This window comes from Monodelphis domestica, chromosome 7, assembly GCF_027887165.1.
Source record: "Monodelphis domestica isolate mMonDom1 chromosome 7, mMonDom1.pri, whole genome shotgun sequence".
Lineage (NCBI taxonomy): Eukaryota > Metazoa > Chordata > Mammalia > Didelphimorphia > Didelphidae > Monodelphis > Monodelphis domestica.
The window spans coordinates 258,204,393-258,220,501 of record NC_077233.1 but is presented as its reverse complement, the minus strand read 5'-3'; the positions used below and the strand labels follow the sequence as shown (position 1 = coordinate 258,220,501).

At 40.2% G+C, this 16,109-nt stretch overlaps 1 pseudogene; it reads right to left on the bottom strand.

Annotated features, from left to right (window-relative positions):
- Nucleotides 1–12,893: 12,893 nt before the first annotated feature.
- On the bottom strand, nt 12,894–14,994 carry LOC103097272 (pescadillo homolog; annotated as a pseudogene).
- Between the last annotated feature and the right edge of the window lie 1,115 nt (nt 14,995–16,109).

Genomic DNA, 16,109 nt, shown 5'->3' with positions numbered 1-16,109 from the left:
ATGTACAGTGTGTCCAACTGTGGCTGATCAGACCTACGCAAGCTTAGAAGCTCCACCATTGTCAAGCACAAATGGCCCAAATGAACATTTGGAATGGCAATGGCTAAATCTGAAGAACTCACATTTCTTTGGAGCCATTGCAGTTCTGCTTGGCTAATAGAGCACATACCAATAAGCCACCAAAAAGGGATTTGGGACCAACGTTATATAAGCCAAGCAGAACTTAGCTATTTTATTTTTTAATTTGTTTTTTACCAATTACATGTAATCAAAAATGTCCACATACATTTTCTAAAGCTATATAATCCAAATAGTCTCCCTTCCTTCTTCCCTTCCCCCTCCCTGAGCTGGCAAGCAAGTAAATTTGGGTTATACATGTATGATCATGTAAAATATATTTCCACATTAGAATTTAGCTACTTTAAGTCCCTTTTCTCCATGTCTGGATCTTATGGCTTTCAAAGGACCTAGGTCAGATTTCTAACTACAGACATGAATGAGTAAAATAACTCACAAATCTCCTATATCAGCCCTCATTGATGCTCTAATCTGTTTTCCTACTTTGAATGACCCAGAAGGATAACAAAACCACTTTTTAAAAGCATATTTTTTTAATTTTATTTTTCCACTTCTAAACTTCCTTCCTCCATCTTCTCACTCTTTCATACACTGAGAAGGCAAACAAACAAACAAACGAAAATTGTAAAAGGAAAACATAGGATCGATCATGTAGTTTGATGGAGATATAATTGGGGTGATAGCATTAAAAGATCACTCTATTACAAATATGAATAACATTGAAATAGGTTGTAAACAATGATACATGTATAACCCAGTGGAACTGCTTGTCAGCTCCGGGAGGTGGGAGGAAAGATGAGGGGCATCATGAATCATGTAACCATGGCAAATATTCTAAATAAAGAAATATTATTATACATATGGGACCTATATCTTTTTTCTTTGATCTCTTTAGGGTATAGCCTTAGTAGCAAAATTTCTGGGTCAAGGGGTATGCACAGTATAATAGCTTTTTGGGCATAGTTTAAATTGCTTCTCATGCATTTGATTCGACTAGTTCACAGTCCTACCAACAGTGTATTAGTATACCCATTTTCTTACATATCCTTGAGCATTTGTCATTTCCCTTTTTTTGTCATCCTAGCCAATCTGTTGGATGTGAGGTTGTTTTAATCTGTATTTCTCTAATTATTACTGATTTAGAACTTTTTTCCCTTATTGATTTTTCCTCCTGAAAACTATTTATTCATACATGTCCTTTGACCATTTTTCAATTGGGGAATGGCTTATATTATTGCAGGCTTGATTCAGTTATGAATATATTTTAGAAAGGAGATCTTAATCAGAAAAATTTCCTATGAAAATTTGCCCCCACTCCCCACCAGTTTCCCATTTTTCTTCTTATTTTAGCTGCCTTGGTTTTGTTTTTAGAAAACCTTTTTAATTTCATATAATCAAAATGACTTATTTTACCTTATGTGAACCTCTCCATCTTTTGTTTGGTCATGAACTCTTCCCCCATCCATAAATCTGAAAGGTGATTGCTCCTCTAATTTTCTCATGATAGTACCCTTTATGTCTAAATTATATTCCCATTTAGAACTTATCCTAGTATATGATATAAGGTGTTGGTCTATGCCTAGTTTCCCAACAGTTTTTGTCTTGTCCTCATAGCTGGGATCTTTGGGTTTACCAAACATTAGGTTTCTGTGCCCATTTACTTCTGTTTATCATGTACCTAATCTTTTCCACTGATCAACTCCTCTATTCTTACCCAGATCCAAATTGTTTTGATAATTACTGATTTGTAGTACTGCTTTAAGATCTGGTACTGCCGGGAACCCTTCCTTCCAATTTTTTTTTGTTGTTAACTCTCTTGACATTCTTGACCTTATATTCCTCTAGATGAGTTTTGTTGGTAATTTGATTGGTACAACACCAAGCAAGTAAATTAATTTAGGAAGAATTGTCATTTGTATTATATTGGCTCAGCCTACACATGAACAATTAATATTTATCCAATTATTTAGATGTGTATTTATTTATGTAAAAAAGTATTATGTAATTTTGTTCCTATGAAGTTCTTATGTGTGTCTTGGCAGATAAACTCTCAAATATTTTATACTGTTTGTAATTATTTTAAGTGGAATTTTCCCTTCTGCTTCTTCCTGCTGGGTTTTGTTGGTAATACACAGAAATGCTAATGATTTATGTGGGTTTACTTTATAACCTACATTTTTTCTGAAGTTATTAATTGTTTTGATAAGCTTTTTAATTGACTCTCTAGGGTTCTATCATTTGCAAAAAACAATAGTTTTACTTCTTCATTGCTTATGTTTATTTCTTCAATTTCTTTTTCTTTTCTTTTCTTTTTTTTTACTATTAACTAGTATTTCTAGTATAATATCGGATAGTAATGGTGATAATGGACACCCTTGCTTCATCCCTAATCTTATTGGAAGGGCTTTTAGCTCATCCCATTATAGATAATGCCTGCTCTTAAAGTTAAATAACTTCTATTTCTCATTTTAAGGAAAGCTCTGTTTATTCCTGTGCTTTTGGTGTTTTTGTTTTCTTTTTTTAAAAACAGGAATGGGCATTATATTTGGGGAAAAACTTTTCTTGCTTCTATTGGAATATTAAAATTATTTTAATTTATTTTGTATTATATGGTGAATTATGCACATAGTTTCCTAAAACTGGGTGTATTCCTGGTATAAATTCAGCTTGGTCACAGTGCAATTCTTTATGCTATCTTGCTAAAGCAGAATTCTAGCAGAGTTCTAGAGAATTTTAGAGCAATAGGGCTGCTCTTGGGCAAATTCTGAAATCCCGAGTCTCCTGGATTCTCTTCTACAGTGAAAATAAAATTACTGATGTTTGCTCTAACACTTCTGAGCAGCAGCACCTCATAATTCCTAGAAAGGTCTAAAATTATAATGTTCTCTCTCAGTATTTGACGTTTCCATGTCATAAACAAATGGCTTTTTAGGAAAATATTTTACAATGCTCCACTTTCAAAACTTTGTGCATTAAGGTAGATACTTTCCACAGATGCTATGTGTGTTTGTGGAAGATTTTGCCCTCGTTGCCACTTTCCTAATGATGGCATCCATTAAATAATTTTGATTTGAATGAATTGCATCTTCTGGCTGACTAGTAAAGGTGCTTTGGAATGGAGACATCCTAGGGGCCATCGTATTGCCCCAAAGGCTTTTTGTTGGAGGAGTATAAGAAATAGTCACAGCCATCCAACTCTTGTCCAGCAAGCCAGGTGAGTGTTATTCAGTTTAATACTTCAAGAAAGTCGATCATGGGGGGTTCCAAGGTCCGATGTTATCTCTATTTTCTTCTTTTTCAAGGCTCCTGAGTGGTTTTATGGCATTTCCCAGAATTACCACTGCAAGCTGAAAACCCAACTTCTTGTACCTCTGGCATCTTTTATCATAAACCATGGGGCGCCTCTTCTCAAATAATTTTTCCATAGTGCAAAAATGACTTTCATATTCGATGCCCAGGACAATTTACCATCATATTTTCTATTTCTTTCTGGTGTCCAGAGATGGCAGAAAAATGTAGAAGAAAAAGGGGGGAAAGCAGGCTAGGTATACATATATGTTAAAATGAATAAGAAAAAGGTTCGAGATTTTTACATTATATCTTGTGCTAGCTGCCCGGCAGCAAGTGTTTCTTTGCTTCTTGGAAGAAAAAATGACTACCGAGAATCATTCTGTACTTGAAGGGACTAATGAGTTATGCCTGGCTTTCCAAAAGATATGGACTTTGAGGGGGAAGCTGGATAGCTCAGTGAATTGAGAGCCAGACCTAGAGACATGAGGTCCTAGGTTCAAATCTGGCCTCAGACACTTCCCAGCTGTGTGACCCTGGGCAAGTCACTTGACCCCCATTGCCTAGTCTTTACCACTCTTCTGCCTTGGAGCCAATACACAGTATTGACTCCAAGACGGAAGGTAAGGGTTTAAAAAAGAAAAAGATATGGACTTTGTGAGTTGCTTTGATAGTACAAGTCTAAGACAAATATGAAATATCTGTTCAATAATCTTAAGATGAAGGCAGCAAGGTGGCTCAGTTTATAGGGCACTGGGCCTGGAATCAGGAAGACTTGAGTTCAAATCTAGATTCAGATACAGACTAACTCTGTGACTTTGGGCAAGTTACTTCGCCCTGTTTGCTTTAGTTCCTCATCTATAAAATGAGCTGGAGAAAGAACTGGCAAACCACTCCAGTGTCTTTGCCAAGAAAACCCCATGGACAGTATTGGTGTGATATGGTCCAAAGGATCAGGAAGAGCCAGATGTGACTGAATGCCTGAATGACAATTCAAAAATGTACTATTTGCTTCCCAGAAGAATATAAGAATATAATAACGTTATCACGTTATATTTTAATACCAGTGGTGGTGGATATTGCTGTGGAGGGTACAGTTGGCCATCCAATACTCACTACCACCTTCTCTTCCTTATCTATTTTGTCTGTAAATATTTAATCAACCATATCCTATTATTAAAAAAGTAACTTAAAAAAAGCAAGTGGATAATATGGTGGTCCCTATGGTGTCTCCTTTCCAAAGACAACTTAATCAGGCTTGGGATAGGAGAAAGGAAGGGGATCTTTGTCCCAATTCCCATTAGCACTGGGAAATTCAGATCTCCAGAGGGCAGGTAGCTATATTCCCCCCTTAGAGTTTAGGTTACCTTGAGAAATTGGGCTGTATTTCTAATGCTATCGACTCAATCTCCAATTCTGAGGTGTTCTGCCCAATATCAATGAATAATTCCTTAATACCATTGATAATCATTAATAAGCACCATTATTTAACCAAATGGCATCAGTTAGCTTAAAAAAAAAATCCTTACCTTCTGTCTTGGAATCAGTATTGTGTATTAGTTCCAAGGCAAAAGAGTGGTAAGGACTAGGGGGTTAAGTGACTTGCCCAGGGTCACACAGCTAGGAAGGGTCTGAGGTCAGATTTGAACCCAGGACTTCCCATCTCTGAGCCTGGCTTTCAATCCGTTGAGACACCCAGCTGCCCCCTCAGTTAGTTTTTACAAATGGATTTGCTAGTTGATGTAGTAAAAAGTTATAAAGTAATCCCACTTCCCATTTCCAAGGCCATGCTCCCTCCTCTCAGTCTCTGGGGACGGTGAACTCAAAGTTAGAATGGTTACAAGAACTTCCCTTCTAACAACAAATTGGGAAAAAATCTTCATAGAAACCTCTGACAAAGGTTTAATTACTCATATTTATAATGAGCTAAATCAATTGTACAAAAAATCAAGCCATTCTCCAATTGATAAATGGGCAAGGGAAATGGATAGGCAGTTCTCAGATAAAGAAATCAAAACTATTAACAAGCACATGAAGAAGTGTTCTACATCTCTTATAATCAGAGAGATGCAAATCAAAACAACTCTGAGGTATCACCTCACACCTAGCAGATTGGCTAACATAACAGCAAAGGAAAGTAATGAATGCTGGAGGGGATGTGGCAAAGTAGGGACATTAATTCATTGCTGGTGGAGTTGTGAACTGATCCAACCATTCTGGAGGGCAATTTGGAACTATGCCCAAAGGGCGACAAAAGAATATCTACCCTTTGACCCAGCCATAGCACTGCTGGGTCTGTACCCCAAAGAGATAATGGACACAAAGACTTGTACAAAAATATTCATAGCTGCGCTCTTTGTGGTGGCCCAAAACTGGAAAACGAGGGGATGCCCATCAATTGGGGAATGGCTGAACAAACTGTGGTATATGTTGGTGATGGAATACTATTGTGCTCAAAGGAATAATAAAGTGGAGGAATTCCATGGAGACTGGAACAACCTCCAGGAAGTGATGCAGAGCGAGAGGAGCAGAACCAGGAGAACATTGTACACAGAGACTAATACACTGTGGTATAATCGAACGTAATGGACTTCTACATTAGGGGCGGTGTAATGTCCCTGAACAACTTTCAGGGATCCAGGAGAAAAAAAAACACCATTCATAAGCAAAGGATAAACTATGGGAGTGGAAACACCGAGAAAAAGCAACTGCCTGAATACAGAGGTTGAGGGGACATGACAGAGGATAGACTTTAAATGAACACTCTAATGCAAATACTATCAACAAAGCAATGGGTTCAAATCAAGAAAACATCTAATGCCCAGTGGACTTACGCGTCGGCTATGGGGGGTGGGGGGGAGGAAAAGAAAATGATCTATGTCTTTAACGAATAATGCTTGGAAATGATCAAATAAAATATATTAAAAAAAATTAAAAAAAAAAAAAAAACTTCCCTTCTAAATGTGGCCACTCCTTTGCTTATAGGATTTGAGTCTCAGCTGCCCAATTCTTCAACTGGATCCCAGAGGTCACTCTTCAGGCCTTGCTGGCACCTTACCTCATTTAATAACCCGTAAATTCTGGCATGGACTCTTGTTCTTGGACTTCTGGCAGCTTGTTCTGCCAACCTTTCAAAATCGTACAAGGCCCTGAATGGAAGACAAGAAGACAGAAACAAGAGCTAGCCCCATTCCCAGTACAGGCTTGCCTAGGAGACCGTGTGCTTGCCAGCTTCATGGTGGTTTTCGAGGAAAAAGCCTCCCCCCTCCCCCCTCCAGGCCTTCATCTTCACTTAAACATACTTAGAGAACAAGAGTCTCTGGATTTGTCCAATTAGTGGCTTTTGTGTTCATACTCACTTGTGGTTCAGCAGACAATCAAAGGCTAGATGGTACAGTGGATAGAGTGTTTGGACCTGGAGTCAGGAAGACTCATCTTCCTGGGATTAAATCTGGCCTCAGATACTTACTAGCTATGTGACCCTGGGCAAGTCACTTACCCTCTTTGCCTCAATTTTCTTGAGGTAAAACCCAAACTAACTTTTATAACGGGATGTGGCTATAGGCAAGGAGGAGAAGATGGCAATGAGGATTGGATGACCAATGAGCTGGAGAAGGGAATGACAAACCATTCCAGTATCTTTGCCAAGGAAATCTTATATTGAATCAGGCATGACTAAAAAGTGAATAAACAACAAAAGTCAACCAAAAGACCATACAGTAAATGGATACAAAACAGAAATATCTGCACATGCTCAGAAGTAGAGAGCTGGGTCCCTCCATTCCAACATCATCAGGCACTTCACCATTTGTATACTACCACAAGTATGGATGTGCAAGGAGGACCAGCATCATTGGTGTGAAAACTTTCCAGACCCTTTTCAGGGCTGCTCATCCACCTTGGCTGTCCACCTTCCACCTGTGACTCCAAAAAGCTTGTAACACCTGTAGCAGCCACACTCCTATAAACCATCTCAGTAGATGGGCCTAAGTCAGATGGAGGATAACTGTCAAGGCTCTAATCCTCCAGTAAATCAGGGTGATGTCCGTCTCAGGCATGTGAAGACTTCTCAGGTGGGATGGACAGATGAGAATCATTCGTTCCAATGGCCATGGAAGTGGTGGAAGAGAACACTGTGAAGTCCTTAAAGCTTGGTCAGACATTGAAGACATCAAAATCATCCACTGAATCCTGCCCCAACTCTGGTTGTTCTGACTTCCATCTTGCCACTGACTTGATGACTATGGGAGAGAGTGAGCCTGACAATTTTGTCACTGTGCATCGTTTAAATCCAATTCATGCCCAAGTCAAAACATCACCTCTGACATTATTGATTCTCTTTGAAAACAGAGAACAACATAACAACAAATGGGCCTTCTTTAACTAGTCCCACTGTTACATATACATGTTCTCTCCTCTGGGAGTATAGAAGGCCCTTCAGGGCAGAGATATTTTATTTTGTTTTTGCATGACTTACACCGTGTCTGGCAAATAGTTGGTGCTCAATAAATGCTTGCTGACTGATTAATTAAAAGGTTTTTTAAAATTATATGTAAGAGCCCCCTGAAAAGAATTGTACTTTTTGAACTTCAGATAAGAAACTTTAAAAACGATTTCTAAAATGTGAAAATTAGCTCCTGAAGGACCACCTTTCCCAGAAAACTAGATACACAATAGTGTATTGCTGCTATTATGTTAGAATATGCATTAGATTGAAAATATAGCAAATATGCAAAAATCACCTCTCTGTAACAATCTGGGGAAAATGCGTTGGAGTAACATAGCCATCTTTCAAGGAAGGTCTATTTAAAGCCCTGAAAAAAAAAGAAAGAAAATGAGATCAAATGAATTATCTTTAGCTATATGCAGTAATGGCAGGAAGAAAATCTGATCAGTTGCCAAGTCAAATTGATTCCTCTTTCACATCTTTTTTATTTTCTAAAACCTTACTGTTCTGTCTTAATAACAAATCTAAGACAAAAGGGCAAGCAAAGGCTGAGCAGATGCTGTTAAGTGACTTGCCCAGGATCTGAAAGAAACATTTTAAAATAAAAAATAATATAAATATAATATATAAATAATATATTGCTTTTATATTATTGATCATAAACCAAGGGATAACTTTAATTATGATTTTTAGAAAAAAGTTAGACCCATGTTAGTAGAATAACTGTATATGATGTCAATTATAATAGAATATTAACCATAATATTAGAAAGGATATAACAACTAACTAGATTAAGGGCTTCTGGTGGGGGAATAAACACTTCAAGTCTGTGTTGTTATCTAGGGAAGCTGAAACTCACATAAATGAGACATAAGCCGTCCTCATTTGGAATGTAAGTGGACAGCTGACCTGATGAGATCCATAGGAAAACAACCTTGGCATGGTCAGGTGTTGTTTGATCCTATGAAGAGCTGTGTCAACTACAGGTCCCCTGGGATATTATGACCAAGATAGGTTACTTTGACCTAACCCCTCCCAGAGGGAGTATGATAGTTTTGGACTAGTAATTAGAGGATTAATTAAATTTTCTTATCTTAACCTTTTATTAGAATTTATTACTTTGTATTAAATGTTACAAAACTTTGTTACCAAATGTGATAGCATGTTTTTATTAACATACTATCTTCCTTTTGCCTTGTTGGTTTTTGAGCTAATTAATTAACTGTCAAAAAACTATAAATCTATATGAGGTCTTTGACACAAGTTGGGTGTGGTGAGACTTCCAGTTTTAATTTCCACAATTAAGATTTGAATCTTCAGCTCAGAATGATGGCCCAGAGATTTCTATATTTCTTATAGATTACATTGCTAGGAAGAATCTGAGGTCAGATTTGAACCATGTCCTCCTGATCTGGCACTTTTAATAGCCCCTCCTCTCACAACATCTGTTTTCTCACTATTCATGTGGCCACCACTCTAGATCAGACTCTCACCATATGGATCATTGTAATTCCCTCTTAACTGCCTCCTGTCTCAAAGCTTCTTCCCTCTCTAATCCATCCTCCAAACAGCTGCCAATGAGAAATTCCTAAAGTGTGGGTGGAGGTTAGGGGGAGCTGACCATGCCCATTCCCAGTTCAATAAACATCAGAGACTCCCTCTTGCTTCTAACACAAAATAAAAATTCCTCAGCATTTAAAGCCCTTCATAGCCTGACTTCAGCCAGATTTATTAAATATTACTCCCTTCTATGAATTCAGCAGCCCTGCCAATTCAGCTTACTTTCTGCTTCTCACACAACACTACTTTTTTTCTCTGTGCTTTCACACTGAAGCACCTAAGTGGCATAGTATACAGAACACTGAGCCTAGAGTCAGAAAGGCCCAAGTTCACATTTGGCCTCAGACAATTAATGGCTGTACAACCTGGGAAAGAAACTTAACATCTATCTGTTTCAATTTCTTTAGTTGTAAAATGGAGAGCACATTACCTGACACATAGTATTGTGTCTAATAAGTGCTTATTTCTTTCCTTTCTTCCCTCCCTCCTTCCCTCCTTCTTTATTTCTTTCCTTCCTCCCTCCCTCCCCTCCTCTCTCTTCCCTCCTCTCTTTCTCTCTCTCTCTCTCTCTCTTTCTTTCTTTCTTTCTTTCTTTCTTTCTTTCTTTCTTTCTTTCTTTCTTTCTTTCTTTCTTTCTTTCTTTCTTCTTCTTTCTTTCTTTCTTTCTTTCTTTCTTTCTTTCTTTCTTTCTTTCTTTCTTTCTTTCTTTCTTTCTTTCTTCCTTCCTTTCTTCCTTCCTTCCTTCCTTCCTTCCTTCCTTCCTTCCTTCCTTCCTTCCTTCCTTCCTTCCTTTCTTCTTTCTTTCTTTCTTTCTTTCTTTCTTTCTTTCTTTCTTTCTTTCTTTCTTTCTTTCTTTCTTTCTTTCTTTCTTTCTTTCTTTCTTTCTTTCTTTCTCTTTACCTCCCTCCCTTTCTCTCTCTCTTCCTTCCTTCCTTCCTTCCTTCCTTTCTTCCTTGCTTCCTCTTCCTTCCTCCTTTCCTTCCTATTTCCCTCCCTCTCTCCATCTCTTCCTCCCTTCCTCTAGCTATTCCCCACTCATGGATTGCATGCCTACTTCACCTAAGCCTATTAGAACCTTTTTCTTCAAAACCAAACTTAAAAGTTACCTCCTACAGGAGGCCTTCTTTTATTTTCTCAGTCATTAGTGCTTTCTCCTCCAAGTTGAATTGTATTTATTGTGCATATGTTTATATATATATATATATGTATATATATATATATATTGACTCCTCCAATAAAAAAGTAAGCACCTTGAAGACAGGTACTATTTCATTTTTGTCGTTTATACTCAGGAGTCTCATAGTAGATACATAGTAGGTGATTAAAAATGCTTATTGAATGATTGGAATCTGCAATAGTTGCTGCAGTAGTGACTGTGCTAAGATGTGGTTTTCTCATATTCCTGAACATTGCTGACACTGAAACTTTTTACTCATGTTTCTATTATCGACCTCAGGCAAAATGTTGAAATTTAATTTGGAGTCACTCTCTCGCTGTGACTTAAATAAGTCATTTAGCCTTTGTGAAAGAATGTGTTGAACTCTCTAAGGCACTATCCAAATATAGACTGATGATAATGATTCTTCTTCCTTCTGGATTCCACCATGGCTGTCTTTCCCTCTCATTTTCCAGTAGCTCTGAAAATTCATATACACAGTTGGGGCATATGGATGTTCCAGGATAAATAACACCTCTGGTGTGAAGGTTTGCTGATCCCTTTTCCAGGCTGCTCATTCCCTTTTGGTGCCTACCATTCACTCAACACTCACTTGTGGCTCCAAGGAGCTATAGCATGCACAGCAACCACACTTTGGTAAAACTCTCCTGGTGGGCAGACTAAACCAGGTTGAGGGGTACTGACAGGCCTCCAACCTATCGGTGAGTTAGGGGGATATCTCCTCAAGCATGTGAAGACTACCCCTGGTAAAAGGGGTGGATGAGAACAATTTGTTCCAATAGCCATGAAAGTGGCTAAAATAGGAGCTACAGATGCCTAGAGCTTGGTCAAACATTGAAGATGCCAACGCCGTTCATTGCATCTCAGGCCATCAACAGTTGTCCTGAATTTTGTCTGGCCACTGGACTTGGATCACTTTGGAAGAGAAGGTGAGGCTGATGACCTTGTGCAACTGTGCCTTGCTTAAATACAATTCACTTTCAAGATGCCACCCCATGATGTCACTGGTCCTGTTCAAAACAAAAGGACCAACCACAGTCCCACAAAAGCCTGCTCTTTATAGACACTTCTCGGAGTTCCTCCTATTTCTGACCTATCACCAGTCCCATTCCCTTAGCTTTTCTCCCAGGTGACAATTGGATAGTTGTTCTTATTGGTTTTTTTTCCATTGGGCAATTGGATTGTAGAGAAAGAAACTGGACCTATAATTTCATTGGCATATGAAGAAAAGAAGCAAGAATTTCATTAAATGCCGACTACATGGTAACTGGCAACTGTGCTAATAGGAAATCCCTCTACCAATGCAGGTGGACACCTTCTCTAAACTTAGCAACTTCGCATCTCAAAGTGAAATGACTAACCCAAGGTTACATTAGCACCGAGTCAGAGGCAGGACATAGGATATTATATTGAAGAAAGTTATGCTGTTTGCTTTTAACTGAGGTCAATAGTGTAGTCAATTCACAGAAAATTGTTGGACGGGAAAAGCTTTCTGAATACTCATAACTCATTGATTTGGGAGGAAAGCACTTGTATTTTCTAGGTTCATAGAAAGGACAAATCTGAATGTTTATCTTTCTTAACAAATAGTGGAGGGTTTACGGGCACCCTCTCCTAGAGTGCTTCCTCATTTTAGGGAGTTTTCTTAACAGCCATGGCACAAAAGAAGGGCGTTATTTAATGAAGAGTGGTTGAAGTTAGAGGATCCGAATAAATAACTGGAAACTTGGAAATTTCTCAGCAGCTGCCCCTGGATAGTAGGAGTGATGGCTAGAAGGAGAGACCCTACACAAGCTGCCAACTGAGGAAGCAAATGTGGGAAGAAGCTCCTGTTTGATGTGACATTTCCTGACCATTTCTTTGGGGGACTTTGGGGCTGGGATAATAGAGATCGATCATTCCCAAGAGACTTTTAAAAACCTAGAGGTAGCAATGCATATGAAGGGCTGAACTACTATCTTGACTCCTTCCTTATCAGTTTTTTTAAAATCCTCACCCCAACTCTGAAGCACTTAGCATCATGTCTGGGCCATAGTAGGTGCTATATAATGTTTACTCCCACCTTCCTTCCCTCCTAGTAATTAAAAAGAAAAATATTTTTGACCATAGAGGCAGCTTGGGGTGGAGCAGTGGTTCTCAAACTTTTTGGTCTCGACCCTTTTATACTCTTAAAAATTATTAAGGATGCCTCCCCAAAGAACTTTTATTTATGTGGGATATACCTATTGATATTTGCCATATTAGAAATAAAATCTCTTAGTATTATAAAATGAGTTTTGACCCTGAAGATCTCTGAAAAGGGTCTTGGGGACCTTCAGGAGTCACCAGATCATGCTTTGAGAATGAAACAGTCAATAAACATTTATTATGCACTTTCTATATACCAGGCACTGGAGAAGAGAATTAGAGAGAGAGAGAAGGGCTCTCTTATAGGAGACTTCCCAGATGGTGTTCATATCCTAGTTCTGACACTTGCTAACTAATGGATGACCCCGGGAGAAGTTAATTAATCTATGTGTGCCACAAGTAATTACCTAGGATTTACCCAACCGAGGGGAAGAAAGCTTCCCAGCTAACTCTAGTGGATTAACAAAACAGAAGTCTTGATAGATATCTTGGATGCGATATATCTTTTTGATAACATGACTTCCTGCAGGCGGCTAGGTGGGTCAGTGGATGGAGAGGTGGGAGGTCTGGCCTCAGACACTTCCCAACTAGGTGATCCTGGGCGAGTCACTTAAGCCCAACTGCCCAGCCCTGACTGCTCTTCCTCCTTAAGACCTAACTTGTATAGGTTCTAAGACAGGAGGTAAAGGGTTGAATTAAATGAATTAAGTGGCATCTTGCAGGGGACAGAAGATCCTTAAAATTTGCTCTTTTGCTCTCCATTCCCGTGGAATTCCTCTGAAACTAGCAAAAGTAACTTGCTATTGGAATAGTTACGACATCACACGAGTTTTAGTAGTTACGTTTAATGTTGGTTACTAAAAGCAATTGTTTATGATAATGTATAATGCTAACTCTTGTCAATATTAGCTGTGCCTTTAGACAAATGTTTATAAAAGTCCTTTGAATTATTCTTCTTTGAATGGAGAACTATGTAAAATTTGTGGGGGGCCTTTTTAGGGGGGATGAACCAATCCATATTTATTTGGAAATATTTTCCTAGATCTAAAGTAAGCATCCATGAGTTCCATTGACTGAGAGGGAGGATTGAAGCCCAGAGATTCAGGCTGTGTTCCCAGGGGTGGGGTGGAGGCAGCCCGGGATACAGGGGGCACCCTGCCCTCAGCTGCCACAGGGCCTCTGGACCGCCTCTGGGCCTTCCATCTTCCTGCCTCCAGTGCAGGGAAAGCAGTGGTGCCTATGGAACGGTCAGCATCAGTGAGTCCCAGACCTGAGAGTGGAAGCCCAGAAAAGATTCCCCATGAAGCCCCTTGACCAGAGAGTCAGTCTGAGCCCCGGCCAAGTGGGGAAGTTGGGAGAGAAGGCTTAGAAACTCCTTGTGCCCAAGCCTGGGGCAAGACCCCAGAGAAGGGGCCCAGGCAGGCCGGCTCAGGTCCTCCATGTCTTCTTGTTCTTCTTGTTCTTGGCCTTCAAGGCTTCATCCTGGGCCGTCCTCTTCTGGGACAGTTTGTTTGCCTAGGGCACTTCACGCTTTTTGCCAAAAATGATTTTGCCATACAGGTACTTCTCTCTCTTCTTCATGGTCATGGTGGCCAGCCTCATGGCCTCACTGGCCTCTTTCTACTCCAGGCGATGCTTGTCCTCCAGCTTCAAGGTGCCCATGATCACCCCTACCTTCTTTCCCTGCATCCTCTGCTCTTCCTTCACTTTCAGCTTGACCTCCTCCTTCTCTGAACCTTCCTCCTCCTCCTCCTCCTCCTCCTCCTCTTCCTCCTCTTAGTCATCACTTTCTCGCCCCTCATCTTCCTCCGATTCCTCATCCTCCTCTGACTCATTCACGTATCTGGGGGTCTCACCCCGCTGCAGGGCCAGCAGCTTCTGCTTCTTCTGGGGGGAGGTAGTCTCCTTTCTCTGTCACAAAAGGTGAGAGGGGGCACAGAAGCACCCCCAGGAAGTATTCCTTCACCGGAAGCCAGAGGCAGGTGTTGACACAGTCGAACACCCACAGGGGCTGAATGGACAGGGTTGGGCTGCGTGGGCTGGTCCACAATGGGATGGGTGATGGAAGGCTCTTTCTCACTGGACGTGTCTCCGACACACATGGATTTGTTCCATGACACCTCCCCTCTGAAACCCCTGATGGTGAAGGCCAGGCCTCCCGAGAGACTTCCCTGTTCAGGAAGAATTTCAGCCCCCCGAACAGTTTCTTGTGCATCTCCTGAGCCTCCACGTTCTTCCCATCAGCAGGAAATTCATCCATCTCCACCTTCTCCTCAGTGAGGGCTGACAGTTTCTCCAGGCAGCTCTCAGAGTCCATGGCCTCGGCCCCATTGTCCTAAAATTTGTTCTATTCAAAGTAGTGTTCATTCTGTATACATTTTAGTTTTCAACAGATTGCATTTCGCAAATATTATGGAACATCAAGGTTGTCCAGGGGATGAGGAAGACCTGCTGTTAAATCAAATACCCAAATGCTTCCCCCATATTTATATTTAGGCATAAGGGGGCTATTTCCTCTGCATTTTTCCAAATCTCTGGGCTCCCCAAAATAGAGAGTACAGAATGGAATAAGCTCAAGGCTACCATTCTATGGTGGCATCAAAGGGGTCAAGCTAGGTTGAGGCTCTGAAGGAAATGTTAAAAGGGCAGACGTAGTACTTTACATCTCCAGGGATTTGCTGGTATTCACTTTGCTGACATTTGTGCTTTGCTGTTGCCCGGTTCTCCTGGTATGGGACATCAGGAGAAGATCCAGTTATCTGCCCATGTGGGTATTATGGGGATGGAGGGGAGGAGAGGAGAGGAGAGGAGAACAGGCTTGCCCCTGAAGTACCAAGTCTACTCATTGTCCTGGTCCTATTGGCCACCATATTGGAAAGAGATGGAGATAAGGAAACTTGCCTTGGTTGGCTTGTTGGGTTACTCCTAGGTCAGCCTTCCAAAGTATCCGAAGTTCAGGCACCTATCAGAGTAGCACCTTCATTGGCAAGAAGACCAGGAGCTGAGTGTGGTTGCCTTGGAAAACAGTAGTGAGCCACTAGATGAGCTGGATTATGTGGTGAGATGATTTCCCCTTCCCCAACTTTAAAGTAGGAATGCTTAATAACACCTCATTGACAAAGCCTGTTGATGCCTTCATCTTCATCTTCCTTTCAAGAACAAAGGGTCATGGGAGGCAGCTAGGTAGCACAGGGGATAGAGAGCCAGACCTAGAGTTGGGAGGACCTGGGTTCAAATTTGACTTCAGACACTTCCTACCTGTGTGACCCCAAATTTCAGAGCTGTTGCTGCTTTTCTATCTTAGAATTGATCCTAATGCAAAAACTAAAGATTAAAAAAAGAAGAACAAAGGGAAATGGTGAAGAAGAGGGATTAGGAAACTGAAAACTACCTTAGCCATGCCTTTTATACTTTATACTCATTTCCATCATA